Consider the following 27,511-nt stretch of genomic DNA (forward strand, 5'->3'; position numbering starts at 1 on the left):
GCTTTGATATTGGGTTGGCATAAGCCTGTCTCCTTGTGTGACACACCTTAAATCTTCCTTTCCGAGAGGCCATCACGGGCCATCTGAGTCACACGGTTGTCTAGGCGACGCCTTACTTTTGTGCTTGCAGGAATCCTCTCCAGGTATTTGCTTGTGTTAGGTCCTGGTAGGATGCCTGCCTCAGGAACAGCTTGGCCTGTCCTAGACTCTACTTAGAACAGTCCTGGTTCATTGTCCTTCATAATGGAAGTCTATTGAGTAAAGGGATGAACATCAGGTATTAGGATTGTCTGGGGAGAGCATTTTTAAGTAAGAAGCAACAGTGGCAGGGAGAGGCATGCTTTTGGACAGAGGTCTTCTCCACTTCTCTTGGGAATTGTAGCTTCAAAGTGTCAGTCTAGAGAGTTTGAACTTGATTTTCCAAAGTGCAGTTTTGGCAATGGGATTATGCTCGTGAGAGTGAAGAGTTTTTGTCAATAGGGGTATTTGTTTTTTTTTTTTTTTTTTTTTTTTTTAAATTTTCAGATATATCCTGTGAATCTCAGTTGAAAGAACCCTTTTGCATTCTCAGACATTTTCAACAGTTTTGTACAATTAAAGAAATGATCTCTCTCTGTGACTGTCTGTCTCTTGTCTCTCTCTCTGTCTGTGTGTGTGTGTGTGTTTGTGTGTGTGTGTGTGTGTGTGTGTGTTTGGAGTATATACACTTATTTGTGTCTTTCATCACTCTCCACTTCAATAAACCCGATACCTGCATTTCTCATTCTAATGTAGTAGCCAGCTAGCCCCACTGATTACCTTGTCCTCAACCTCCTCAAACTTAGGGTTACAGAAAAAGGAAAAAAAAAAGATAATGAAGTGGAGTGTGGTGCACACATCTTTTGTTCCAGCACACAAGGCAGAGATAGGCAGCTCTCCATGAGTTCTAGGCCAGCCTTGTCTATATAATGAGCTCCAGGCCAAACAGGGCCATATTGTGATACACTTTCTCAGAAAAGCAAAATGAATCAATCAATCAAACGAACAAAAACCAAAAAAGATCTAGGGTTACAGATGTGTGCAGGGCCATGAATGGCTGGCTTTTTTCATGGGTGTTAGGATACACCAGTCCTCATACTTGTATAACAACTGTTTTTATGATGGGTAATTCTGGCTGTCAGCCAGAAACAGCTGGGAAGTGGAACATCTGTTGAGGAATTGTCTCCTTTGGATTCACCTCTGGGCATATCTATGGAACTATTCTCTTTCTTTCTTCTCTCTCTCTTCCTTCCTCCCTCATTCCTTCCTTCTTTTTCTGTCTTTCTTTTTGTTGTTAACTGATGGAAGAAAATCTGAATTCTGTGAGTGGTGCCACCTGTGGGTAGGTGGGCCTGGGTTGTATAAGAAAGGTAGCTGAGAAAGCCAGTAAGGAGTGTTCCTCTGTGGTCTCCGCTTTAAGTTCTGCCCCAGGGTTTCTGCCTTGGTTTCCCTTGTAGTTAGACGGTAATGTGTGAGTCAAAGAAACCCTTCCCTCCTCAAGTTGCTTTTAATCATGGTGTTTATCACAGCAACAGAAAGCAAACCGGAACAGCTCTTAACCTCTGAATTATCTCTTCAAGCTCATTGAGCACGTTTTATTGGCTCTCTTTTGATGGAGGAGGCAGGACAGGGCAAAGGGCCAAGAGTGATGAGTATTATTTTGCTAATCACAGTGCCAGTTAGAAGTGGAGTGTGGAAAACAAGGCTGCAGAGTGTGCCAGAGTTTGATCTCATCCTTCCATTGAGGGTATGATGGATGAGAACAAAGGGGGAAGGTTAGGACTGGTCATAGAACAATGCATTCATTACTTTTCTTATAGCAATAAGAACATATTCCTGACAAGTAACTCATGAGAAGATGAGATGATTTAGCTCACAATCTAAGTGTACACAGCCCATGGTGATGAAGAAGGGATGCGGCAGGAATGGCTCATAGCAGAGGCAATGAATGCTTGCTCACATCTGAGCTTATTAGGAAACAGAGAGAGTTGAATGCTGACGTTCATCTAGGTTTCATTTTCTCTGCCCTTTTTTTGAGATTTTTTCTTTATTATTATTATTATTATTATCATCATCATCATCATCATCATCATTTTATCATTTATTATAATTTATTTAGTTTGTATCTCAGCTGTGGCCCCCTCCCTCATCTTCTGCCAATCCCACCCTCCCTCCCTCTTCTCCCTCTATGCCCTCCCCTAATCCACTGCTTATCCACTCTGGGCTCACAGTCTGTATGAAGTACCATCCACTTTAGGGTGGCTGTTAATCTGTGGTAACACCCTCAGACATACCCAGAAGTGTGTCTCCCAGGTGACTCCAAATTTAGCGATGTTGACAGTGAAGATTAGTTATCACAAGAAGAGAGCAGAGTTTAGAAGTCTGAAAAATAGGGACATTGTGTGACTCTGGAGTATAGGACAATTATGTTATCACCTCAGTTTCCTTGAAAGAGAGAGGACTTCCTAAGGACTGCTATGGACATTACCCTGAGGTAATCTTTCTTTACACCCTGCTTTATGCACAACTTTTCTAAACCACAGCAGAACTATGGCTGCCCTGCTTTGGAATGATCTTAGACTTTCCCATCGAAGGTATTGGGAAGAATACCCAAACAAAATTTCTTAGAATTTTGATGTTTTATTTGAAAATAATGTAAGCTTTGCATATGTAAGTTTTTTAATATTAAATACTGCCTGAAGTGATCATCAGGTAAAACATGATTTTTAAAAGAAATATTTTATTCAAATGGACTTTTCCAGAAAATGTGCTTCATAAAGCCCCAAGGCTTTCTACAGCTCCATGTTCCTCTGGGAAGAGTTGAGTTGAGACAGCAGAAAGAATATCTCTGAGTAGTTCTTGTGTCTGAAGTTAGTAGATCTTGAGGACTCTTTATTGATAGGCTGTGATTTGAATGTGCCCTCAAAGACATGCATTCAGTAAGCCTGGTCCCCATACACAGTTTTTTTTTTTTTAATTTTTAAATAATTTTATACATTCACTTGTATCCCAGCTGTAGCCCTCTCCCTCTTTTTCTTCCAATCCTCCCCTCCCTCCCTCATCTCCTCCCTGCCCCCTTCCAAGTCCACTGAAAGGGGGTGTCCTCCTTTCCTTCCATCTGGCCCTCGCTTATCAGGTATCTTTAGGATGGTTGCAATGTCCTTCTCTGTGGCCTAGCAAGGCTGCTCCTCCCTCAGGGGGGAGGGAAAGCTCATGAGTTCATGTCAGAAACAATTTCTGTTCCCCTTACTAGGGAACCCACTTGGATACTGAGCTACCATGGGCTATGTTTGAGCAGGGGTTGTAGGTTATATCCATGCATGGTCCTTGGTTGGATAAACAGTCTCATAGAAGACCCCTATGCTCAGATATATTTGGACCTTGTGGGGCTTCCTGTCCCCTCTAGGATATACTAATTCCTCCTTCCTTCATATGATTCCCTACACTCTGCCAAAGGCTTGGTTATGGGCATACACATGTGTGGATGTGCATGTGTGTGGTTTATGGGTACATGAGGATGCATGGACATGTGCACGTGAGTACGCATACACGTGAATGTGATTGTTTGGAAACCAGAGGTAGATATCAGATATCCGGTGTCTTCCTTAGTTGTTCTCCTTACTCTTTGAAATGAGGCATCTCACTGAGCTTGGTGCACATTGATTTGTGTAGACTGGCTGGCTGCTGCGCTCTGGGAATGTGCCCCTCTCAGAGCTGGAATTACAGACTTGCTTCGCGGTGCCTATCTTTTACATTGGTCCTGGAGATCCTAACTCACATCTTGATGCTTGTGTGACAAGCACTTTACCCATTGTGCCATTTCCCAGCATCCCCATAGGCATTGTTAGGATGGAAATTATAAGTAGGTCTAAATTCCAAGGGAGGTAATCAGTTGGCAATGAAGGCATGAGTGTAGAGAGACCCAATGATAGCATTTGCAACCTCAGGAGAAGAGGATGGCACGCATTTCTCACCACAGTGCCATGCTGGCTTTCCAGCCTCCAGCGCCATAACCAAATACACTCCTTTCTGTTATAAAACTCAGTGTGTGCTGTTCCGTTTTAGCAACAGAGAGGATTAACACAGCTGCTTTGTCCAGTCGCTGACCAGACAGAACAACCCCTAGAGTGATCAGCCTCTGTTCTGAGAATCAAGAGCTGTGAGTTGGGAGGTACAGCGGAGCAGGTTGGCTCTCCTCAGCATCTTTGTTCATGAGTTTAGATGGGGGCGGCAGATGCCTCACATTAACATTATTTAGACATTACGAGATTCTAATTGGAGACTAACGTGTCCTCATCACAGTTGACCTTATTTATGGAGTGGTTGACATCTGAATGTCAAATTTGCATCAGTGAATTCTCTTCTCTAATAACCACTTTAATATGTAAATAACAGATTTGCAGCAGGGAAAGATATACACGATGTGATGATGATTGCCTGGAAGATATGGCTTTCTTCCGTACACAGAGATGAGAGAGCTGGCGGGTTCCTCTCTCTAATTAGAAGAACTGCTAAAGGATTGAGCCAGAAAGAAAGGACACATCTCCCCCCAGATCAGCAGACAGGTACAGCACGCCTGCTTTGTTAACATGCTTGGCTCAGTAATGGACAAGAGCCTGGAATTCAAGACAGATGGCCTCTGTCCCCAGAAAACTTGAAGCTGTGTGAAAATGGACGTGATAGGTGTGCAAATCACCATCTATCATAACACTGTGTGATAATGTCTCAAGGGTAGATAAAATGAGCACTATTTTATAGATGTTTTATTTGGGAAGATTTTGTATGGAACAAGGATGTGAATATCTCCAAATCCCAGTCAACTCTGTGACTAGCTTATAATGAATAGGCTACACTGTCTCATACCATGAAAATTCTTGAGTAAGACATCTAGCCTAATCATAGTAGCTTATAGGAATCCAGGATCTTTCTATCATGTCTATATCGTTACCCTTAGGACTAGACTTGCTGCCTCATGATTCAAAAGGGCTGTTTCACTTCCAGGCCTCATATCTATATCCTATGCCAGAAAAGACCAAGTGGGGGTGGGGGCAGCCTTCTTCTCATGGGGCTGATAATATCCTATTGGCTATAAGAATGTCACAGACAAGCTCAAGGTGGAAGGTACCAAGTGGGGAAAGGTTCATGTTTGGGAGTCAGGGCACATAATGATATGTACCTCCTCCAAGTAAATTGGAGGAGCCCCTGATACTATGACACAGAAAAACACTTTGAAAGCTGTGAGTGAGTATGTCTTCGTTAGTTCAGGCAGTTGTAACAGACTATCACAGATTAGGTGGCTTAATAAGAGAAACTCAATACTAATTGTTTTGTAGGTTGGGTTTCCAGGATTATGGCCATTTTATTGAAAGCTCTCAAGTCTTTTTTTTTTTTTTTTTTTTTTTGTCTTCTTGTTGTGTCCTTACAGGGAAGGGAGGGACACACACACACACACACACACACACACACACACACACACACACTTACCACTCCTCTCTTTTTATATAAGAGTATTAATCTATGTGAAGTCTAAGGCTTCACATTCAGTACCTTATCAATTCTTTAAGGCCCATCTCCTGATCCCATCATACCCAGAACTGGGTTTCAACATTCCGGTATAACCATGTATGTATGAGAGATGGGCATGCTGAAGGTAGAACAATTGAGGAAATTGGAAAATCAGAGACAGAATGGATGTTAGAGCTAAAGCCAGATGACTTTGCAGTCAAAGAAACAGATGCTGGGCACAGCAGGACTGCACAATGCTCCTCTTAATGAGTAGGCAAAAAAATGTACGGGAACTAGAGCTGGATCTGAAGGCCCTGACTCTGTTCTAAGCGCTTTGGGGACTTTAGAACCTTCCAGTCCAGGAGATCAATTTATATCGTTTAGCCTGTGCATAGAAGCTAGGTTCCCATAGAATTGCCACACTTGACAAAGGAATGACAGCATTACCAAAGTTCCTCTTAAACATCTGCATATCTGAAGAAATGAGACAGAATTGAATAAACAGTATTAAGGGAAGATGTCACATGGTTCATATTGTTAATAAGGGCGTGATGACTGCTTTCATATTCATGTATTTTTTTTTTCAGAAATATGTCTCGAGTGCCTGCTGTATGCACAGCACTTGGGCTTGATGCTAAGTATGTGAGGGGAGCATCTGTCTGCCAAGGGTTGACATTGTGATAGTGAAGATAGGACAGAATTAGCAACTGTGTCAGGCAGCTTAGGATGATGTCCTTAAATTAATAGTTTAGAAAGGATGTGAATTCATAGGAGTTCAGAAATTTTGCTTGGTCATGTCAGCCAACGCCGTGAGAAAAAGACCCCAGGGAACAGGTGTCACTTAACTTGAGGATCTAAAAAACGTGATAGAATTTAGGGGAGAAATGGGGAAGAATAGGGAGTCCATTCTAGGTCAGGGAGAACACAGGGGCAGGAGGCGATGAGGGTCAAGGCCATCACTCACATAGAAAAGGGAAGGGTTGGATCTAAGGAGCGCTGGAGTGTGTGTGCTGAGTGAGAACTTAGCACATCTAGTAGCAGATGGTGGTATTTTGGAGTTGCCCACAGATTGGGTCCTGGTTCACTAACAAACAACCATTTGCATTCCCTTGAGGAAGAAGCTCAACTTATCTGAAGTTCAGAAATAGCTTCCAATAACATTCATGATGGAGGTGATGATATGGGTAATGTTCATGATGGAGGTGGCTGTGTGGAAATGTTCATGATGGAGGTGATGATGTAGATAATGTTCATGATGGAAGTGGGATAAAGGTGGCTGTGTGGACAATGTTCATGATGGAGGTGCAATGGAGGGTGGTGACATGGGCAATATTCATTAATGGAGAAGGGATGAAGGTAGTGATGTAGATAGTGTTCACGATGGAGGAGGGATGGAGGTAGTGACATGGGTAATATGATGAGGTGGGATGTAGGTTTTGGTGTGGGTAGTGCTCACGATGGAGAGGGATGGAGGTAGTAACATGGTAAATATGATGAGGTGGGATGTAGGTATTGGCGTGGGTAGTGCTCACGATGGAGGAGGGATTGAGGTGTGGTGTGGCAAACTGCAGCAGCATCTTAAAAGTTTTGTTCTGGGGCTCAGGAAATAATTATGTGAACCTGGACAAATAACCCAGGATTCCTGAGTCTTCAAAGGAGGATGTTGCTAATAGGTTATATGTGGCAATAGTTTTATCTACAAATTGGAAAGAGGTCACTCAAGTAGTTTGAGAAAGGAATCTGGCTGTACCTGAATTTCTAAGTGGGCCATGAGGCCAAAGTTGCAGGCTTGCAGGCCAATGTGAGTTCTGCTCTGCTCTACAGGTGCATTGCTGCAGCTTGCCCTGCTGGTGAAGTTCTGAGTATCCCCTTGTTGGATGTGGCTATCCCCAATGACACTCAACAGTGGTTTCATGAGAGGCTGAATGGTTTGAGTCACCAGATTCTTACAAAAGATTTTTGAGTGCATTTGATTGACCAAGAATGAGTGAAGGAAATCATGTTCTAATATTCCCCCTTACAAGGGAAAGATGGCTCTGAAGAAAGGAAAGGTTAGAAGGGCAAACAGGATAGAGCCCTCCACAGAGGGCCTCTGAAAGACTCTACTGATCAGGGTATTGAAGCAGATCCTGAGACTCACAGCCAAACTTTGGGCAGCATGCAGGGAATCTTTTGGAAGAAAGGGAGATAGAAAAGACCTGGAGGGGACAGGAGCTCCACAAGGAGAGCAACAGAACCAAAAAAATCTGGGCCCAGGGCTCCTGCAGAGACTGATGAATCAATCAAGGACCATGCATGGAGAGGACCTAGACCCCCTGCTCAGATGTAGCCCATGGCAGCTCAGTCTTCATATGGATTCTCTTGTAAGAGGAGCAGGAGCAGTCACTAGCATAAACTCAGTTGCCTGCTCTTTGATAACCTCCCTTTGGCAAGGTGGCCTTAGTAGGCCACAGAGAAATAGAATCCAGATAGTCCTGATGAGACCTGATAGGCTAGGGTCAGATAGTAGAGGACGAGGACCTTTCCAATCAGTGTACTAGGGGAAGGACAAAGGTGGGGGGAAAGGGAAGGCAGATGGGACTGGGAGGAGATGAGGCAGGGGGATACAGCTGGGATATGAAGTGGATAAACTGTAATAAATAATAATAATACTAATAAAGAAAAAAGAGAAAAAAGATGTCAAGTGTTGAGAATATATGTAAGAGGTTCTTGGGAGGACTGGATAAGATAATGTATGTCAAGCACTAAGCTGATGCTGTTATCAATATTAATAACTAATGTGGAAATTCCAAGGAGAAGCATGGTAGTATGAGTAGAGTTGGAGGCTGACAGTTGACACAGGAGCTTCTTGGTGAGAAGACTCCACACAGCCATGGCTTCTCTCTTGGCATCATCGTTTCTGAGTGCTGACTCAACTGTATGTGGAACCTGGATTTCCTTTCCCATTTAGAAATGTGCATCCACCTGGACCTATACATCCCAAGAATTATCCCTATGGGAAAAAACTCAGAAGCCATTTGAGCTCACAGATAGCTTGGTCAGAAGCTATCTGAAGCTCAGAAATTCCAGGATTGAGTCAGGTGATTGAAGGTTTTATCTCATTGTTGACAAAGCAAGGGATTCAGAAACATTCTGGGGTTGAACAGGACTGGTCCTGGACTGTCCAAGCCCCCAGACCTTTGTGCCAGTGTGCTTTGTATTTGTAGCCTCTGTAAAGTTCTGTTGGTGCAAATATTCCCACCATGTATGCTCTCAAGCTCTAAGTCTCCATGTGATGTCAATCACTCAGAGAAAGAAGAGTTGGGACACACTCAGGATATTCCTGTGGGTGGTCTACATTTGCTCTAGCACATCGCTTTCTGGAACTGATTTATCATGGTCTCTGAAAATTTTCACTGAAAAACAAAACAAAACAAACTACCCCTGCCCAGTGCAAAAGGCTTGCTATAGCATATTGAAATAAAAAGTGGGGTTTAAAAACAAGCAAAAAATAAAGAAAACCAAAAGTCAACAGAACAAATTATACCATTTTTTGGTATTTTTTCTGTTTGTAATAACTATTTTTCTTTCTTGACTTGTATCATAGGAGATATCTAATATTCAACCATCTCGACCTATTAAAAAAGCAATTTTCTATATGATTCAACATAATGCAATTCACATTATATATGAAGTTTTATGGCCTACTCTGCATATACTGCAAAGTCATAAACATTTTCCCATGCCATTAAATTTCTTTTGAAGGTATGGTTTTTAATGGCTGTCTTCTAGTAAGTTGGATGTGTGGCTATAATTCACTTAGCCATTTCTTTGTAGCGTATTTAAAATTTTCTCCCTTCTCTCTCCATTTATTCTTTTGATTTCTATCTTTTTCATATTATAAATAAGGCTGAAGCAAACATTCTTATAATATTAATATTTTGTGTTTATTTCTGATTATTTTCCTAGGGCACAGACTTAAAAGATGAATTACACAGATTTAGATAGTGAAAGAATTTGAACAATTTAAAAAATCTTGATGTATTATTGCCAACATGCTTTCCCCAAACTATATTAATTTACCTTCTAAATAGCAATTTATGAAAGTACAGATTTATTCTAAAGCTGTCACCTTTAAATACTGCCTTTGTTCTATTTTGTTGTTGTTGTTTTTCTTCCCAAGTGAATTGGCAAAAAGTGGTCACTTCTGAGTGAGTTGGTTTTGCAATGGAAAGAGCCACACCATGAACCCAGAGACAGAAGGCGGGGGGGGGGTCTACTCTGAACCTTTCTCATGACCTTGCTTCAGCTTGCATGCTCATCTCCAAAAGATGAGACAGACAAAACGCCGTAGACCCATGGCCTATAGCCACTTGGTGCCATCCCTCTACCTATAGCCTCTCATTTACCCATCTACCTTCTGTGACCTTTTATGCCAGAAGGAAGTCAATGGGTGTCCCTAATAGGTGAGTAAGCCTGTGGCCAGATGGCTGCACAATTTTGATTTTTGACATGATTGAGCTGAATTACTATCATTTGGGCTAGGTGACTCAGCTATGCAATCACGGCACATTGTTGGGAACTGGTGTGGGTGGCTTGTCAGGCCTTGGGCACAGGGCCCTGTTATGTTGCTGCAGCTTGCTCATTTCAATTTATTTCTAGCTTCAATATATGACTTTCAGCATTGCCAAACCTGGCTTTTAATTTCCACCTGTGTGTTGGGGGGAGTGGGGGAAGGAGGGAAGGCAGGCAGAACAAGAGGAACAGGACAGCAGTATCATTATGGGTTGGCAGGAACAGAGTGAGAATATGATTGAAGGTGGAGGGAGGAATGTGCAATGAGATAAAAATGCCTCCAGTTGGGTTCCAATTGTCAAAGTCCCAAACTCAAATGTGTGGGAGAATGGTGTTGTCTTTGTTCTACCACCAATGAAGAACGCCAATACTGATTGTGCATTCAAGCCAAAACTGGGTAGGACTGTGGGCTGTTAGAGAAGAAAGTGGTCATTCCAACCAGATTTCTCAACCCTGATTGGACCAGGAGAGAAATGCTTCTCTCTTGGTGATGGCCACGATAGCTTATCATCTCTACCCTTCTCTTCTGCAGTCTCTTGTAGAATAGTGAGTGCTTGCTGTTTTATGTCATACTCTAGACTGGCACAGCCTGGTGAGACATTGCTTTCATGAAGCGTGTGCAGGCTGACAGAGTTGGTCATTTCCAGGTGACACCAGAGGATATAGATATGTAAATGTTCCTATAAGGCGAGCATGACAGTTATCTTCTATAGGCTCTGTGAGAACTAATGTGCTTCTTTACCACAAAGAACTGATAAATAACTGAGGTGGTAGATACATGAAATGCCCTGACTTGATTATTGGAAAATGTATAATTATCACATATAAGCTAAATGAAATGTAAAAAGAAATCAAATAAAAACTTTTTTTTTTGGAAATCAGATCTATGATATCTGTAATGCAAAACTGACTACTATAACTACTTTTTTAGGTGGGTTTGTATGTGTGTATGTGTGTGTACATGTATGTATATATTGCCTTTGTATTATTTTTTTTATTGTTGTTGTTTTTTTTTCTCCCCAAGTGCATTGGCAAAAAAGTGGTCCCTTCTGAGTGAGTTGGTTTTGCAAAGGAAAGAGCCACACTGTGAGCACAGAGACAAAAAGTGGGGGTCTACTCTGAACCTTTCTTAGGACCTTGCTTCAGTGTCCATGCTTATCTCCAAAAGATGGGATAGACACAACCTCAGATATAATTTTTCTGACATCATCTACCTTGTATCTTTGAGACAGGGTCTCCCACTGGCCTAGGACTTGTAAAATGAGCTCTGCTTCCTGGCCCGTGAGCCTCAGTGATCTGTTCATTTCTACTATCCTAGAGCTGAGCTAGTATCACAAACATGCACTACTACTCTTATCCTTTTTTTTTTTTTTCACCTTCAGTTTTGAGGGATCAAACTCAGGTCCTTATGTTGATGTGGCAAACTCTATACTGATTGAACTATGTATGATTTCAGTCTCAAGATAACTATTTTTAAAGCACATAGCTCTATAGCATTAAGCAATTTGTGCTGTAGTCAGTCATTACAGGATCCATCCATAGAGCTTTCTAATTTTCACAACTGAAACTTCTTCCCCACTAAATAGAAAAACATAGCCCTTGTAACCTCTAGTCTACTTTTTTTTTTGTCTGTATTAACTTCCCTATTCTAGGTACTTCATGTAAGTGAACTCATATATGCACTCTTAGATACTTAATCGTTTTCATAGTTTGACTTTTGGTGACAATGCTGGCATGAGCTTGGATATGCAGATACTTTGTATTGCCATTTTTATCTGTGTGTTCACAAACCTGGCAGAAGCAACTTCAGAAAGAAGAGATTTATTTTGGCTCACAGTTTAAGGGGTGCACAGTTTTATAGGAATGAAGGACAGCTGGGACCAGCTTGGCATGGGGCAGTGGAACCTTTTATTTTCTTCGTGAGTCAGAAAACAGAGAAAGTTGTGACAGAAGTTGAGCTGAGCTATAACCTTCAAGACTCAACCTTTAATGATCTGCTTCCTTCATCTAGGGCCCATCTTTCACTGATTCTATAACCTCCCCCAAACAGTTCCACCAGCTGAGGAATATATGAGCCTATGGCGTACATTTATATCCAAGCTGGAGCATACCTTCTTTCAATTGCCTCGAATAGTTACACAAAGATGGAAGTATAGTATTTAGAAATATATATTTTAAAAGTGGGTGTTTCAGTGGGAGTGTTCTGTGTGGGACTGTCATCGTAACGGTGAACACATGCAATCAAACGTTTGTCAAAACCCATTGAAACATGGCATGTGTAATAAAACTGGATGTAAACCACAGACCTTAGGCAGTAATCACATCTTAAAAATCTATTCATCAGCTATAACAAATGTGTCCCATCAAACAAGATGTTAACAATAGAGGGGGAAATGCACACTTTACGCTCAATGTTTCTATAAACCAAAGTAATACTAACATACCGGGGAAGATAGATCAGTCAGTGATTTCTAGATAAGCGTCAAAACCTGAGTTTTCATTCTCAGCACCCATGTAAAATCCAGATGCCATAGTGCATATCTGTAATCGTAGCTCTGGGGAGGCCGAGACTAGCTGATCTCTAGAGCTCACTGGCCAGCAAGCCTCACTGAATTGGTGAGCTCCAGGTTCAATGATAGACCTGTGTCAGAGAATAAGGTGGAGAGTTGAGAACACCAATTTCTGGCCTCTACAGGCATGGTCTCACATGTACATGCCTAAATACATATACATACATACATATGGACACACATGCACAAATATGAGCAGGGCATGATAGTACATTCCTGTAATCTAAGAACTTGGAAGCCTGAGACAGGAGGATTGTTTTGATTTCAAGGTCACCCTAGGTTACTAGTGAATTAAAGGGGGCTATAGATCGAGACTCAATCTCTCTCTACCAAAAAATAAATACACACAACAACAAACAGAAAACATCAGAAAAAGTGTCTTATGTAATATGGAAAAAGACATTCCTTCATGAAGAACTCTCCTGAGTCACTCTCCCCCATCCACTTTTCCTTTGCAATTCTTCGCCCTGACAGTCAGTGGCTGCCGTGGTGTGCACAAGGCAGTGTTCATGTTCATTCATTATCCTTGTATCCTTCCCCCCCAGTCTTTGCACATCATTCTTCTTGTCCAGTCCTCCTCCTGTTTCCTGAGGCATCTGCGACCTTCTTTGCTCTTGCTCCTATCCCATGGCAGAGGCTGCTGTCCATCAAGCAGAATAAAGAATCCTCTGAAGAATCTGCACAGAGGCTCAGGCCTCTGGTGCCTTCAAAGCAATATCAAAAGATGCCTGACTCAGCGGCATCAGGTAGACACTGGTATGCAGCAGGCACTTCTAAGTCCGTAGCATTGTCAGTGAAGAGAGTTGCTGTGGAACCTCACATGACCCCCTGCTGTTTTAAAAGAGACAATAATAATAAAAAAAATTATTACTATTTCTGCCTGGGTTATCTATTATCTAGCAACATGATGACGTTTGTTCACAACAAGGTACAGATATTCTGTCAAATAAGAAAAGCCCCTCGGGATGGGGATCGAGCATCTTAGTCAGGGTCCTCCCTCTTGATTAGTTTCTTTAGGTGTACAGATTTTAGTAGGTTTATCCTATATTATATGTCTATATGAGTGAGTATATACCATGTGTGTCTTTCTGCTTCTGGGACAGCTCACTCAGGGTGATCCTTTCTAGGTCCCACCATTCACCTGCAAATTTCATGATTTCCTTGAGAATGGATATCAGAAGAAGAAAAAAAACAGGAAACAACCTAGAAACCTGCCCTAGAGGGCCTCTGAAAGGCTCTGCCCTGCAGACTATCAAAGCAGATGCTGAGACTTATGGCCAACTGTTGGGCAGAGTGCATGGAATCTTATGTAAGAAGTGGGAAATAGTAAGATCTGGAGAGGACAAGAACCCCACAAGGAGAGCAACAGAACCAGGAAAGTTGAACACAGGGGTCTTCCCAGAGACTTATACTTCAACCAAGTACCATGCATGGAGATAACCTAGAACCCCTGCACAGATGTAGCCCATGGCAGTTCAGTGTCCAAGTGGGTTACATAGTAATGGGAAGAGGGACTGCCTCTGACATAATCTGATAGGCCTGTTCTTTGATCACCTCCCCCTGAGGGGGGAGCAGACTTACCAGGCCACAGAAGATGACAATGCAGCCACTCCTAATGAGATCTGATAGACTAAGATCAGAAAGAAGGAGAGGAAGACCTCCCCTATCAGTGGACTTGGGGAGGGGCATGCATGCAGAAAAGGGAGGAAGGGTGGGATCAGGAGGGGAGGAGGGAGGGGCTTATGGGGGGATACAAAATGAATAAAGTATAATTAATAATAATAAAATAAAATTAAAAAATATTAAAAAAATAAGAAAAGCCCCTATACTTCAAATAAAGAAAAGGAAGACTTTAGGTACCATAAACATCTAGGGGGTGGATTGAGAATTATAAAAAGATTTTACTGCTGACCACTGGCTGGGGATTCAGACTGAGAGAGATTGGGACTTAATTCCTAGTCATCCAAAGCCTGGGAACAACAGAGAAGGAAGGGATAGGAGTATCTCATTCTTCATAAAAACTGGAGCCCCTTGGCCTGGCAGGATTTCTCTCCCCATTAGCATTAAAGTTAGTTGTTAAGGGAAAATGAAAACTTTAGAGCTAGCTCCATACTAGGTGTGGGGTCCAAATTTATGAAAATCTAGGGATTAATATTAAAATGGTTCTAGACATTGTATCTCTCGGGTCCTACAAAAGCAATGTCCAGGGTGCTGCATGAAGATATTCTAGGCACTTGAAGCATATCGTGCTACAGAGTACCGAGACTTGCTGTAGATGAACTAGCAATAGTCATGATGAAGATAATAATGATGATGATAAGAGATAAGCCACACAGAATAGCAGCCATGTGTTCAAAAGAGAACATATATTCAAACAACAAGCATAGATGAGCTCATCCCCCAAAATGAAAATCATAAAATCAGGTGAAAAAGTCCCTCCTTCATAGAATAAATTTGGAATAAAAAAGGAAAAGGATTAACATAGGGAAGATAATTTTTTAAAAAATGAGAAATTTATATTTATTTAACTTTTAGTATTGTAAACTCTTTGAGATAAGGAGACAAGGATTCTGTGACCCCAGAACTCAGATCCCTTAAAGACTCAATAGATGTTTGCTGAATGAATGATGTCTCCTCATCATTGAATTTAGAGGATGGTTGCATACATCTGATATATGTCCAGTTCCTGTCTTTCCTGTTCTGCATTTGTCAAGGTAGGAGGACTGAGTGGTTTGGAGAAGGATGTAGAGAGGGAGAGGGAAGGAGGAGCAGAGAGAGAGACACACACACACATACAGAGAGTGAAATAGGTAGGCATACATAAAGACAGCGATAAACTCACAGAAAATAGAGGGAGAGAGAGAGAGACAGAGACAGACAGATAGACAATGGAATCCTAAGATTAATCCTAAGTGCTGTCTGTTTTCAATTTTGAGACAAGGTCTCTCAGTCACCTAGAGCTTGCCAAGTTGGCTAGGCTGTCTGGCCAGTAAGGCCTGGGAATCCACCTCTCTCTCCTTCATCAGTGTTGGGATGATAAGCATACATCACTATGCCTGGCTTTTTATCATGTGATCTTGGGATTAAGTTTACGTCCAATTGCTTGCTCAGCAGGCACTTTAGCAACTAGACTATCTCCCCAGCTTTGTGCAAGGCAAGAAAAAATTTGGGATCTCCTACAAGTAAATATTTTTATTTCCTCAGATGGGGAAAATGAGGTAAGAGACTTATCCATGCTTTACTAATACATGGCTTGTGCTGAACCCAGAGCATTTCTATCTAAATATCTCTAGGCCTTGCCTTCATATAATCTAATCTTCTGCAAGCCTGGACCTTGAAGGCTTCAGTTGCTAGCCTCTGCTAACCTAGGTCTAGAATGTTTTTTTGGCTCCAAGACTTACTGCTGAATAAGCTCACCCTTTCTAGCTCTTTCTAAACCCTGGCTGACTGGTTCAACTCAGCTGTTCTGGTTTATACTCTTCTCCAAGCTGACTGATTCAAAATGGCTTCTCTTGGCTTCTGACTGAATTGCTCTGCTTGGAAAAACTGCCTCCTAACTCCATGAACCCAACTACACTCAATTGAACTGCATCAAACTGCTGAACTGAACTGAACTCTACCTTACTGCCTCCACAAACTCTCTACATTCCTGTACTGTACTCTCCTCCTCTACTCAACAAACTCTCTAAACTCTCTCTGCTCAACCTAGGTCTTTGGTTGTGATCCCTTATCAGAGCAGCCATATTGCTGGATTAAATTCCTCTACACCTACCTAGATACCTTTACTATTATCATAATAATACTCTGAATGTATTATTATGTAAATCCAAGAATCTGACATGTGTTCATTATGTAATTTTGCAGAAAGTAAAATAAGTAGAGTAAAGGTAACTTTTATACTCAAAATGACCATCAATACAAAGACTATGACAAAATATTATGAACAACTCCATGTCTCTGGGCCTATAGAACTCCCAGCTGTACACACAGACTCACTGCTGCTACTTGGTAAAACAATACTCTTGTACTGAAAGACTTGGGGTAGGGACATTCTAGATATCAGGAATCTGATCCTTGTATGACTCTCTGAATTTTACCCTTTATTTTCTATCATAGCTTGATTGGGTAGACTGGTGGAAGGCTGAATCTCAGAATGAGCATGTGTTATAAAAGTATTACAAAATAGGGAGGCAGATCCCTGATTTAGAACAAAATGCTGTGCCACAGTTTTTAGGTTTTCTCTCCAAAGGAGAAAACATACAAGGTACAAATGTAATAATGACTAGCACTAGCCATCCATATAGGAAAGGTACAGAAAGACATTCCTGGTAGAGAAACAGCAGGCCTAAATGCCCAGAGAAGAAAACACAGGGCACTTAGGAAAGACCAGCATGACTGAATCATGTTCTCAGCTTTCTTAATTGAGTCCCACAAGGATGTCCCCTTTATCTTTCTAGGTCTTTCCACATGAACTGGTGATGGGTGAGAGCTCCTTTCCAGTGGTCTGCTCTAAAACACTACATTCTCTTCACTCAGACTGTCTCTGTAACTTTACTTAAAGTGATTCAAATATCACCCTTTCCATTATATCTTGACATTTCCAGATCCAGGGCTATGCTTCTTCTCCCTCAGCCCAGCCTCTCCACCACCAGATGCTGACATCTGCTCTATTTCTAGCTTTGTGTACGATCATCATCCCTACTCAGTCTTCTCCCCAGCTGCCATTTTATTTTAAATGTGGGTGAGCTGATATTCAAGGTTAATTTCATAGCCAATCAGCATAGTTCATGTGACACACATCTGTGAAAACATGCATCTTAGGAAAGCTAAATAAAGCTCAGAGAAGGACTTTCTAGTATCAGATTTAGAATCATGGATTTAGAAGGAGACAGATAATGAAGCAAAAAAGGACAAAAAATGGTCTTGAACTGTCTGTTTGTCATGTTTTCTTATGCATAAGACATAATATTGAAGGTGGAGGGAAACTCTAAAATATTGAAAATGTGGTCTTTGCCAGAAAGATATTAGAGGCTATTTTAGCAATAAAAGGAAATCTATCTATGTATACTCAATGAACTGTGTAATATATATATATATATATATATATATATATATACACACACATATTATATGTATGCATATATAGATGAAGATATGTTTAAAAATATATATGACACTTCATTGAGTCTTTTCTCATGTGCTGGATTTTAAAATAGATTGTTTTCTTCAACCTCAGTGCTGAACCTTGTTCAGGACACAGCAATGGGCAGTGCCCTGGTCTGTATTTAGAAGGCATGTCCACCATTGCTGATGTGTATGGTGCTCAGAGCATCTTATTCTGAAAGAAGGGGCCTGAGTTTGCTGACAGTGGAGGAGCCTGCTCTTTGGAGGTTGTGGATAGGTGCTAACCATCATCCGTGAGAAGATACATCAATAGAAACATGGAACGCCATGAGTCTGCGAGCCTCTGCTCTAGCCCCCAGAGTTAAATACAAACCCCATAGATTAACAGCACAATCACACAAGACTTCCATTTCTTCAGAGGCTGTTTACAATTTCCAGGGGCCAGACTACTGGTACTTAAACATCAACAGCTATAAATTGGGCAGGTACATGTGGAATGTGTGACATGCATATGTGTGTGTGTATAATCCTGTAATTTCCTTTTCAGATTTGGAAATTAGAATGACTAACAACCCAAGAGCACACTTTACTTATTATTAATGACTTATTAGAATGGATACAATTCAAGAGCATGCAGATGAGAAAGATGAATAGGGCAAGGTATTGTAGGAGGTTTGATGAAATGATGGGCAAACCAAAATAAGGTAACATTAAAGGTTCTGTTTATAGTAGACCTGGATGCTACAGAGGGCCAGGACCATGCATATCTCAAGGTGTGGCTCAGGCACCTGGACTTTGGCCACTTTTGCCTTCTTCCCATTGCATTTGAAACAGCCAGGATTACAGAGCAATTATGGTCTGCCCAAAGGCTCTTGACACATACGAAGAGCCTTTGCTATCCCTCTTACTGTGAACATTTTTATTAAGTAAATTCTTTATCTTCTATGATGTAGCTTCTTCCATCCTCAAGATTCAACAGTATACAAAAGCTCCCACTTCCCTATCTTTCTTAGAACATTTATTCCTCAGATGACAAATAACAGCTCTTTTCACTTTTGACACATTCAACACTTGAATTCATCAATGACACAGAGCATTCTATGTGCTCTTTTATTGTACTGTTCTTGCAAAGCTTAGGTACGTTCTCCATCCCAGAAGCTCCCTGAATCTCATCGTTCAAGAGTTTTATAGAGCACTATTTACGTGTTGATCCCAGGACTCTGTGCATGCTAAACAAGCTCTCTATTGCTGAGCACTACTGCAGCTCTTGAATTTTATAGAACTCTTTTTTCCTTTTAATGATTGCATATTTATTTATTAACTTAGTTTTTCAATATGAATTTTTAAACAAAATTTATTCACTTTATACTCCAATTATAGCCCCTCCCTCATCTCCTCTCAGTCCCATACTCCCTCTCTCTTTCCCCCTTACTCCTCCCTTAGTCCACAGAAAGGGAGGGCCCTTCTCCCCTACCCTCTCACCCTAGCTTTACCCAAAGTTTGGCTCAAAGTCTCAGTATCTGCTTTGATCCCCTGCTGGGTGGAGTCTTTCAGAGGACATCTCGGGTAGGCTTCTCCACATCCTCTACAGCATGTGCTGTCACTTGATTTTTGATCTTAGCCATTCTGATGGGTGTGAGATGGAATCCCAGAGTCATTTTGATTTGCATTTCCCTGATGATTAAGAACGTTAAGCATTTAAATGTTTCTCTGCCATTTGATATTTTTCTGTTGAGAATGATCTGTTTAGCTCTGTACCCCACTTTAAAAATGGATTATTTGGTTTGTTGGTGTTTAATTTCTTGGGTTATTTATATGTTCTGGATATTAACCCTCTGTCGGATATAGAACGATTCTCAACTTCATATGTAAAAACAAAAAACTCAGAATATCAGAGACAGTCCCTGTTCCCATTACTATGGAACCCACTTGGAGACTGAACTGTCATGGGCTACATCTGTGCAGGGGTTCTAGGTTATCTCGATGAATGCTACTTGGTTGGAGTATCAGTCTCAGGGAAAACCCTGTGCTCAGATTTTTTGGTTCTGTTGCTCTCCTTGTGGAGCTCCTGTCCTCTTCAGATCTTACTATTTCCCACTTCTTTCATAAGATTCCCTGCATTCTGCCCAAAGTTTGGCCATAAGTCTCAACAGCTGTTTTGATAGTCTACAGAGGCAGAGCCTTTCAGAGGCCCTCTGTGGCAGGCTCCTAACTTCGATCACCTCACCCTGAGGGGGGAGCAGCCTTACCAGGCCACAGAGGAAGACAATGCAGCCAGTCCTGATGAGACCTAACAGACTAGGAACAGAATGAAGGAAAAGAAACCCTCCCCTACCAGTGGACTTGGAGAGGGGCATGCATGGAGAATGGGGAAGAAGGGAGGAATTGGGAGGGGAGGTGGGAGGGAACTAGAGAGGGGATACAAAGTAAATAAAGTGTAATTAATAAAAAAAATAAAAAAAAACTTAAAAAAAAACCAGAACACAGAATAGCTAAAACAATCCTGTACAATAAAAGATCTTCTGGAGGTATCTCCATCCCTGATCTCAAGCTGTAGTATAGATCAACAGTAATAAAAACTGCATGGTACTGGCCTAGAAACAGACTGGTGTATCAATGGAATGAAATAGAATATCCTGAAATAAACCCACACTCCTACGGACAAAGTTGCTAAAACCATACAATGGAAAAAAGGTAGCATCTTCAACAAATGGTGCTGGTCTAACTGGATGTCTACATGTTGAAAAATGCAAATAAATCCATATTTATTACCCTGGCACAAATTAAAGTCCAAGTGGATCAAAGACCTTAACATAAAACCAGGCACACTAAATATGTTAGAAGAAAAAGTGGGAAAGAGCCTTGATCTCACTGACACAGGAGACAACTTCCTGAACAAGATACTGTCAGCACAGGCTCTATGACCAACAATTAACAAATGGGACCTCATGAAACTGAAACGCTTCTGTAAAGCAAAGGACACTGTCAGCAGAACAAAACGACAGCATACAGACTGGGAAGAGGGAATCTTAGTTGAGAAAATGCCTATGTAATATTGGATTATAGGCAAGTATGTTGGGTATTGTTTTGATTTATGATTCATAGGGAAGTGTCCAGCTCACTGTGGTTGGTGCCATCCCTGAGTAGGTGGTCGTGAGTAGTCTAGTAAAATAGGCTGGTGCAAGCCATGAGAAGCAAGTCAGTAACCATCATTCCTCTATGGCTTCTTCTTCATTGCCTGCCTCCAGGTTCCTGCCCTGCTTGAGTTCCTATCCTGACTTCCCTCAGTAATAGAATATGATATGGAAGTACAGGCTGGAAGCAAGCCTTTTCTCTACAAGTTATATTGTTTTATCACAGCAATAGGAACCCTGAGATGTTTATTCTTTTAACAGAAAAGCACCAGTAAGCTCCTCTTAAGGTATATGACCCATATAGCCATAGGGTTTTAGCCCAATAATGATACAAAGTATGGTTTTATCCTGTGGAGATAGACTTAAGTCTAATCATAAAGTGGTTGTTCACTCTTATCATGTTTGTGCCACTATTACACCAGTGGGCATTCCAGGCCAGTAATTATTATAGATTGCAGGGTTCATAACTGGCTATGATTGATGATTATTTTTCTCTTCTGGTAATGTGCCTATCAACTTCAAACATTATAAAACCTATCTAGTAGAGATGAAGCTTCCAAATCTGCACCAACTTAATTTTTTCATGTTCTATATCTCAAGAACATGGTATCTTCAAGTAATAGCATCTTTCTATCAAGTTCTGGATGGTAACCAAGAACAATGGCAATAGCCTCTAATGTTTGGGGGTGGGGAAGAGGTCTATGTGACCTCACTGGACAAGAAATCCAAAAGAGGAAACTCATACTCAGCAGTAAGCTATAGAATATAGTGGGAACATTGCTGTCCTATTATAGGGTAACTCCATTTCAACTGTTTGTGTGTCTGTGTGTGCATACAAATACACACACACATATATGTATATTTTAGGAAGCTTCTACTGTATCTATATGTTTAATTTCCAGATATCTTCTCCTTTCAGGAGCAGGGGATGAAAGTTCTCTCTTATACTTGGTCTAACTGGTAATCATCCCCATTCTGAAGTTATCTAGAGGTCAAGCCTAACTTAGTTGTAATCCAAAGAAATTAACTGTGAATAACACAACACCCTTATAAATCAGAACTTCCCAGGGTTTGAACAACTTTGTACCAGGAGTCAGAGACAGAGGCCACATAATTTCCTATTGTGCCACAGAGTTTATAAGGGGCTTGAGGAACTTGGAGCTCATGTAGTTGAAATATCCTAAGGTAGTTCTACCCAGAGACTGTCCAATTTTGATCCCATTTGGTCCTACTTCTCAGCTTTAGCCTCTTATTGTGTTGGTTGAATACATTGGCAATTTATCCACAAAGGAATGAAAACAGATTACTTTTATTCATGTATGCTGATAAAACTCTATAGACAGATAACTTCTTTTTATCAATGGTCTCTTTAAAAAATTAATCTGAGACTTTATCTTTTGTTTGGTGTAGGCCACATGTTTATCCCTGATCTATTCATGTGGACAGAGCATGGAGCCCTCTGTTTGGCTACATTTAAATCCTGCATTAATCCCTGGATTACAAATCGAAAAGATCCAGAAGGAGGAAGTGAGAAAGTCCTCAAAGGAGAGTGAGATTATCTCTTGAAGGAAGGGGAATGGTAGCTCTCAGTATTTTTTTTCCCTTATTTTAAGATAGAGGTGACTCACAAGTTTTCTTCAGTTCATCATCCACCACGAGCAGGACCTTCAGCACGTATTGATGGCGTGTGTGCTCTGAGTCTTTGTTAAACTATTTGTGACAGGACCACAAACAGTGGGCTATAAAACCAGACTTTCACAATTTCCCTTTGGGTGACGTTCCCTAATCTTTCTTGGGTTTATACTTATGTTACCCATCCTGGATATACCCTGGGACTTTACAAAGTACAATACTCCAATCCGGCCCATGTCATCTCAATACTTGACGTGTTTTCCATTTGAGCCTGTATTTCATTTGAAAATGTCAAAACACTGCCCACACATGGCTAGAACCCAGTGAGAAGATACAGTCATTTTATGAGACCTGCCAAATGGGTTCAATGCTTATCTTGTTGTGAATCATGAAAGCGTTTTAGGACAGATGGTGTAATCATATCCAAGAATCAAATGCCCTTTCAAGAGTGATGCTAATTGGATCACATGGTATCAGAGTTTCACATCTGTCACATGGCAGGGACTGAGTTTCCTTAAACTGTAGTTTGTTTCCATTTCCAGGAGTGGTTAGAGCTGAGTTTAGTGTGTTCAGTAAACACATGCAGGGTGCTAAGTGTGTGGATTCATTCATTCACTCAGCCAGTACATATGTTCTCAGCTCCTTCCACATGCCAGACACTGTTCTGCATGCTTTTACTTCCATGAAACTTTCTTTTAATTTGGAGAAAGGTGACCAAAAAAAAAAATAAAATAAAATAAGTGAGCCAATAAATAAATGAGTACAGATAACAATAAACATAATATAGGCAACCAATAGGTGAGGGGTAGAGGAAGAATCCAGTGTAATATAGATGATAATTCTACTTGTGACTGAATGAGGACAGGGAGATAGCCATTTGTACAGAATAGGGTCTGAAAGAGAAAGAGCAAAGAAAGAAGTTTTAAATGCATGTGGCCTTAGTTCACCTGAAGATCAATGGACCAGTTTAACTATTTCTTACTGAGTGAGGCTCAAGGTGGGTCAGAATCAAGTCCTAAATACAGACAGGGACATGGTAAAGAAAATGGCTCTTAGTTCAGTAAAAACACAGCGTCAGTGACTGCTACTTAGAGTAACTGATTCAGTCCTCCCTCAGGTGGTACAGGATAGTGTTGTTTGGGTAGACCAAAAAGGCTCATGTGTTAAAGGACTGGCACTGTCTGGAGGTGGTGGAACATTTAAGAGGTAGGGACTGGTGAGAAGTCTTTCTTAAGTATTTGGGGAGTACTGTTGAAGGTGACATTGGGGATATAGCTCCTTCTGAACTTTTCCTTTGCCTGTCTGTGCGGCAGGCAGGTTGCTGACTCCAAGCCCATGCTGTAGTATGTGAGTCACGTCACCACAGGCCAAAGCGATAGAGACATGGGCAGGAACACCTGAAATCAATGGGTCAAAAAGGTCCTTCATGCTTCCAAGTTAATGTAGCTCAGATAGTTGCCATATCAATGGAAAGCTTTTACAGATTTTTATAATTATCAATTGTTTTACAGCATAGAACCAAGGCAGAGGGTACTTGAGTTTGGACGTCAGTGCTGCCCCTAGGAATTGGTTCGAGAATCGTGCTTTCAGGTACTGTGGATAAAATTTAATCCCTTGAGGGTTTTAAAACGGGGCTGAGATGATCTACCTTCCATATTCCTAAGGAACCTCTGGCTAAGATGGAAGATAGAAGAGCTAGGGTAGAATCAGGTGATATATGCAGTCCAGGTGAGAGCTGACGTGGGTGTGCACACTGGGGAAACAGAAGGACTTGGAAAGTTGTTTTGGTGTCATCAGTCTGATGGGGTTGACATTTTGGTGAAGTCAGAAGGAATGAGACATATGTTGGATTTGAGCAGAGATGGGTTCTTCTGCTGTGACAGACTTCACAAAGAGCAGACAGATATATACTTTTTATTTGTGTATTTGTATATGGTTATGAGTAGGTTGTGTGTGTGTGTGTGTGTGTGTGTGTGTGTGTGTGTGTGTGTGTATGTTGGCTGCACGTAAACCTCAGATTTCATTCCTCAGGCATTGTCCATCTTATTTTTAGACAGGTTCTCTCATTGAGCTTGGAGTTCACTGGCTAGGATGGACCCAGGCTAGCAAGTTCCAGGAGCATGTCTGTTTTTATCTCCCCAGTGCTAGGATTACATATTATACACTTAGTTTTTTTTTTTTTTTTTTTTTTTTTTCTACATGAGTTCTGAGGATCAAACTCAAGTTCCTATGCTTACAATGCAAGCAAGCATTTTATAAATTGAGCTGTCAACTCATCCCCCTCATTATTCATTTATCGTGAGAGACCAGTTTTCTGGGACTCCTCATTTATTCGTTCATATCATAGTCACGAAAATGGCTTTGTGCATAGAGAGAAGGTTACATCCTCACCAGCGAGCCTTGGTGTAGAAATACATTTGTTTTATTTACTCTTCTGCTCTTTAGGTTCTGAATCTCCAAATGTTTAGGAAGCCATACTGTATTTCGTTTTCTTCCAGACTCCCAAGGGAAGTCCCTGGGGCTTCCTATAGTCTCCACTGAGAGAATCTAAGTGTAGCTTTATTCTCTAGAAGTTCTGAGCCATACAAATCCCTCGGTTTCTAAATTATTGGGCTCTTAAGCTCTCTTATCTGTCTGCCTCTTTACCAAAGTGCTGTCTCTCTTTTCATCTACCCTCCTTGTCACCGTTTCGACTTCATCTCAGTACCTGGGCCTTCTGAAAAGCCTTCCTTGTCTTTCCCTAGGTGATCAGCCCTACCCTCAACCATGCTCTCAACTTGACTTTCATGTCATGACATATTAAGAATTGTTTTTATGAATTCTGACAGTCTCGTAGACCACAGACTCCTCGGGAGAAGAACATGTGTGTGACTGTGTGAACACATGCCTAAATTTGAGAACTTGTATATGTGCATGTGATTGTGTTTATGTTTATTTGAAAGTATTTGTGTGTTTATTTTGTCTGTGTATATATTTAGTCCTCTATAGCTGTGAATTCTGCATGTGCAGATTCAATGAATGACAGATTGAAAATCTTTTTCTATTTTTCTCCCATATGTTATATCCCAACCACATTTTCCCTTTCCCTTCCCTCTAGACTCCCCTCTCTCCTCTCCTCAGAGAAAAGCAGGCCTCCCAAAGATATCAACCAAACGTGGCATAGCAGGCCACCATAAGACCAGGAAAGTACCATAACATTAAGGCTTGACAACACAACCCAGCAGAAGAAAGAGTTCCACACATAGGCAAAAGAGTAAGGGGCAGCCCCACTCCCACTGTTAGCATTTCCAAAAGTACAGCAAGCTACTCAGCCCCTGACCCCTCTGGTTCCTCAAGTCCTTTCTCTCCCTCCTCCATAGGACCCCTCCCCTCCATGAGCTCTGCCTAATATTTGGCTTTGGGGCTCTGCATCTGTTCCCACCAGTTGCTGGATAAAGTCTCTTTGGTCTCTTTGATGATGATTCTGCTAGCCTCCTATACCAGCACACTCTTCGGGCAAAACAAACTGTAGGTCAAAGGTTTTACAGGTGGGTTGGTGTCCCAGTCCCTTCACTTGAGGCTTTGCCTGGTTATAGAAGATGGCCAGTTCAGGCCCTGTGTCTCTCATTACCAGGAGTCTGCTAGGGTTACTCTTGTAGATTCCCTGGAGTTTCCATTGCACTAGGCTTCTACCTTGCCCCTGAAATGCCACCTTCTTCCAGCAGTTTCTCCCAGCATTTTTCCCTTCCTTCTCCGAATCTGGTTCCAATCCCACCTGCTCCCAATCCACCTGTGAAATCAAGTCTCTTTCACGTTCCCAGGGAGATCTTGTGTCCCTCCTTGATCCTCCTTGTTACATAGCCTCTCTGGGTCTGTGCAGCATGATTATCTTTTACTTTACAGCTAGTATCCACTTGTAGGTGAGTATATGCCATGCCTGTATTTCTGGGTCTGGGTTACTTCACTCAGGATGATTTTTTTTTCTAGCTCCATCCATTTGCCTGAAAATTTTATGATATTGAATTTAATAGCTGAATAGTATTCCATTGCATATACATACCACACATTCTTTATCTGTTCTTCAGTTGAGGGACATCTAGGTTGTTTCCAGTTTCTGACTATTATGAATAAAGCTTCTATGAACAATAGTTGAACAAGTGTCCTTGTGATTGGATGGAGCATACTTTTGGTATATGCTCAGGAGTGGTATAGCTGGATCTTGAGGTGGATCAATTTCCAATTTTCTGAGAAACAGCCATATTGATTTTCAAAATGGCTGTACAAGTTTTTGAAGCACAGACTAATGATTCTTTGGATTTTCTTGGTCTCTCTTGTTATGTCCCCCTTTTCATTTCTGATTTTGTTAATTTGGATATTCTCTCTCTGCTTTTAGTTACTTTGGATAAGGTTTTGTGTAGCTTGTTGACTTTCTCAACCAACTCATTGATTCTTTGTATTGTTCTTTTTATTGTTATTGATTTCAACCCTGAGTTTGATTATTTCCTGCCATCTACTCCTGTTGGGTGTGTTTGCTTCTTTTGTTCTAGAGCTTTCAGGTGTGCTGGGAAGTTGCCTCTATGAGATTTCACTAATTTCTTTATGAAAGTGTTTAATGCTATGAACTTTTTCTCTTAGCACTGCTTTCATTGTGTCCCATAATGGGTCTGTTGTGCATTTGTTTTCATTGAATTCCAGGAAGCTTTTAATTTCTTTATTTTTTCTGTGACACAGTGGTCATTGAGTAGAGAGTTGTTCAGTTTCTATGAGTTTTAGGCTTCCTGTTGTTTCTGTTTTTTAATTCCAGCTTTAATCCATGGTGTCCTGATCGGGGAGTTATTTCAATTTTCTTGTATCTGTTGAGACTTGCTTTGTGACCAAGTATATTGGCAATTTTGGAAAAGGCTCTGTGTGGCACTGAGAAGAAGGTATATTCTTTTGTGTTTGGGTGAAATGTTCTGTATATATGTAATAGGTTCATTTGATTCATACCAAGAC

This window comes from Psammomys obesus, unplaced genomic scaffold (genome assembly GCF_907164565.1).
Source record: "Psammomys obesus unplaced genomic scaffold, mPsaObe1.curated_primary_1811, whole genome shotgun sequence".
NCBI classification, from domain to species: Eukaryota; Metazoa; Chordata; class Mammalia; order Rodentia; family Muridae; genus Psammomys; species Psammomys obesus.